The sequence below is a fragment of the Montipora foliosa genome, chromosome 1, assembly GCF_036669935.1.
Source record: "Montipora foliosa isolate CH-2021 chromosome 1, ASM3666993v2, whole genome shotgun sequence".
NCBI lineage: Eukaryota > Metazoa > Cnidaria > Anthozoa > Scleractinia > Acroporidae > Montipora > Montipora foliosa.
Genome location: NC_090869.1, coordinates 12,795,424 through 12,799,515, shown reverse-complemented (window position 1 = coordinate 12,799,515; position 4,092 = coordinate 12,795,424). Strand labels below are relative to the sequence as shown.

The window sequence follows — 4,092 nt, the reverse complement described above, 5'->3', positions numbered from 1 at the left end:
TCGTCAAAGCGTTTTCCCGCTCTCCGCGAAATTGGCACGAAAATTAGGCGCGAGCTGCAGCAGATGTCAGCGAAACGATACACTTCACATTTTACACGATATTATTCAAATCACCAAATCAAGGAAGAAACCACTTTAGGGTAATCTAATCATCTAAAAAGTAACTAACTAGAAACTTCATTTACGACTTTTGGAAATGACGCCAACAGCATTATTAATGTTTTCCCCATAGTGTCGTTGCCCGAATCAAGAGCGTTTTGCCCGAAAAATTAAATAATTTCCGTAGCTGGGGAGGCTCGTACGCCTATGCATCTCAGTTAGAAATCTCAGATTTTGAGGACTACGGTAAGGCTTCCCACTATTTCTTCCCGCCAGCAGGTCTAGCCAGGGAGCGCAATTAGCAGCGAGTTACGCTTCTGTTCTTGTTTGCAAAGATTTCACTTCCACTGATACATTAAAGTGTGCTTTTCCCGAAAATTGTTGCCTCTCACGGCTACGTCGCGCGCATTTTACGAAGGTTGAAGTACGGCTACATTCTCAAAAAGCAATGGTAACCGTTCTGTCGACGTTCAGTGTTTCGGGAGGTTTCGCTGAGCTTGCTAAGATCGTCTTCGGCTTTTTTGCTGGAGAAGTAAGTCTGACCTCAGTCGCGGTGCGTGCTATATATAGCGGTTCAGCGGAAAATCTCTTCTTTTTTTTGTTCAGTGAATTAGGCGCCTTGCCGTTTCTCCAAGCAGCTGGACCTCGTTTTTCTTCTGCTGGTGTTCTACTCTGCTTAGTCCTTAGGTTTGTGATGTCCTGCCCCCCACCCCCCTTCCCTGGAACCTTCTTGTCTATAGCCCTCCTCAAATTTCTATCGTGCTTTTCTGTCTGCATGTTGTCGATGAGCTCTTTTTCACGGCGTCGTTCCTCATTTGTTGTCAGGCCGTTGTCTCTTCATCATGTCCCGTCTTTTTTTTGCATTTCAGCCAAATCCGTCCATTTGTCTTTACTTTCAGTGAGTGCTGTTAGCTTCCTCATTGTGTTAACACGTTTTTCTTGCAGTATGGTGAGCATGACTGGCCTACCACTTGGAGGGAGCTCTTTTTCTTCGTGCTGGACCGCCCAGTCGATCTCTTAACTGGATAATCACGCATGGAATCCTTTATATAACTGACCGTTTGATACGTTTTGGCTAACCTGTTGAGCCTTCTTAAGAGCTCTTGTGGCATATAGCCTCTGTGTGTTCTTCTCTTTTGTTCTTTTCCTGCCCCTTGACTCTTAATGTGCTTTCTTAGCTCCAGTTTCTCATGTTTTCCTTCCCTGCTGCTGCTTCCCTGCTTCCCCAACATTCAAGCAACGGATCGAAATATCCCCAGCCTTTACACCAAACTCAAAGGTCATGGTTTAAAGATTGCTCATCTCAACGTTAGAACACTGATTAGGAAAATCAACGAGATTAAATTAATGTTATCAGAAAGCAAAGTTGACTTTCTTGCAATTACAGAAACACATCTGGACAACGAAACACTCAAGGAGGAAGTCATGATAACTGGATACAAAGTAGCAAGGTTGAACAGGAAGGGTCAAAATAACGGTGGCTGTGAAATATATTTAACAATTATTCCATGAGCGCGCGTTGGATATGAGATGATAGATAGCCAACGAGGCGCGTAGCGCCGAGTTGGCTATAATCATCTCATATCCAACAAGCACGAGTGGAATAATTGTTTTATTAAAAAAGCCCCCAAAATATAAAAAAACTAGACTACAATAAAAATAGAAAGGCCCAAAAAATCACGCATATGCTTGCCGTGTTTGTAGATCATGGTATAGTAAGCACTTAATGAATGGCCCCAAGGGAAACAGTGAGTTTTGTTTCCCCGAGACCCTCAATGTTCCCCGAGGCGAAGCCGAGGGAAGCATTGAGGTCGAGGGGAAACAAAACTCACTGTTTCCCGAGGGGCCAGTCATTAAGTGTTTGTTACACCTTCCAACTCAAAATAGAACAATACACAGATAAAAATTATTTGCTTGACGTCGGCTGACGTACAGATTTGCCGCCGTTTCAAAGGTACACGTCCTGATCCCGTGTGAGTCGAAAGTTCAAGTTGTTGTTGCCCTAGGGCGTCATGAAGTTTTGTTCGCCCTAGGGCGTCATGAAGTTTTCACCAATGACACGTGACACGTTCTCCTCCAATCAGAAAACGTATTTGAGTGTATAACAATGGCTCATAACCCATGATGGCTAAGCCAATCAAAACTCTCGAATTGCATTATCCAATGATCCAGTTTTAAATAATACTCAGATAGCTTGCACGTATACGAGAGAGACGATCTCAAAACAGACATTGAAGCAATCTAGATTGATGAAAATATAAAATCTCAGAAGCTATTACTTGGCTGTGTATACAGACCCCCTGATTACTATAACTTCAACAGTGAATTCTACAGTCTTCTTGAATACTCTGTGAGAAACAGTAAAAATGTTGTGATTCTTGGTGACCTGAACTCAGACCTGATTGCCAAGGGCTATGAGGGGGAAAGATGACTCAGAAACCTTGGCAGCTTTGACCTTCACAATGTCATTAAAGACCCCACAAAAACAAGCGCACCTACTTCTACCCTACTTGATCTCCTTATCACCATTAATACATCTATTATAATATCATCAGGGACATTTGAGCAAGGCCAGTCCGACCACTTCCTCATTTATGGCATCATAAATCTACAACGCAAGAGGCACCCCCGAAATACGTCTTTGCGAAAATTATAAGCAAGTTGATATTGAAAAACTAAAACATGCATTTACTACTGCCCCATGGTCTGCAATAGGGGCATTCGGCAACTCTGATGACATCACATGGGCAGCGGAAACCCTATACAAGCCCATAATAAACTATCATTTCCCAGAGGAGAGTTAAAACACGCTCAGCTCAGACAGCCTACCATGGATGAATTCTCATATTCGCAGAACAAAATCATGAACAAACGCCATAATATACTCAAGCGAGCAAAGGAGATAGGGTCTAAAGAATTGTGGGTCGAATACAAGAAGCTAAGAAATGAACTTACCAAGCTTCTTAGAGAAGCAGGGGCTAACTACTAATTTAATAACACAGAAAGCAGCAAAGACTTCTGGGAACTTGTAGCAAAGATTGCCCACAAGAAGAAACTGAATAACATTCATTTGGGCCCATTGCTGATGATCAGGGTAACATGAAACCTGACGATAAAAGCAAAGCTGAGGCCATGGACGACTATCATGTGGCAGTGGGACCAAACCTGGCCTCGCAAAATAAACCCAATGGCGTACTTTCGGGACATAGAGCATATCTACAGAATCACTCCCACTCTTCTTGGTGTAAGTCCGCACAAAACAGACCTCCTTAGACGTATCAATACTATCAACCCTAACACAGCCTCCTGGCCACCCAGACTCTGATTGCCCCCGAGACCTATATCTCATTGTTGAAGCCTCTGCAGAAGGCCTCTTCACTGTCTTTAGACATAGCCTGCTTAACTTCACTGTTTCATCCCAATGGAAAGTATCCAGAATGCTCACTACTCACAAGAAGGGAAACAAAACCGACAAAGGAAATCACAGGCCTCTCCAAATGTTGAGTCTATCAAGCAAATTACTGGAGGGACTAGTGTGTGAGGGTCTTGACACCTTCACCACAGACACCGGGTAACTGAATCACAATCAGTGGGGTTTTCGACAAGGCAGATCAACCGAGGAACTTTTAATTTACCTGACCGAAACCTCGAAAGCAGCTTTTTACAACAGAAAAATCGTTGGTGTCGACTACATTGACTTCATCATTCAAAGCATCCTTATATATTTAATTGCTAAAATCGGCCAAATTAAGTCATAGATGCACGGTAAATTAAATATTGCTTTTCTTTTTTGGCTATTTTGTTTTTTTGTCTGTTAAGATAACATTTAAATAGTTGATTTTGATTGTATGTGATATGATTGTATTTTACCCTTTATTATCATTTTTATTTAGTTCAGAAATATATTTATCTGCTCATATATTAAAACCATGTACTGATACATTTTTAGCAGTTTAATATTGTTATTATTATTATTATTATTATTATTATTAT

The 4,092-nt window shown here is 41.7% G+C and overlaps 1 long non-coding RNA gene across 1 annotated transcript in view; it reads left to right on the top strand.

The window, feature by feature from the left end:
• The first annotated feature begins 309 nt into the window (after positions 1-309).
• Positions 310-4,092, top strand: part of LOC137985508 (uncharacterized) — a 23,881-nt gene continuing 20,098 nt past the window's right edge. The window contains exon 1 of the long non-coding RNA XR_011119310.1: positions 310-345. This is a non-coding gene — a long non-coding RNA (uncharacterized lncRNA). The remainder of the gene's footprint in view (positions 346-4,092) is intronic.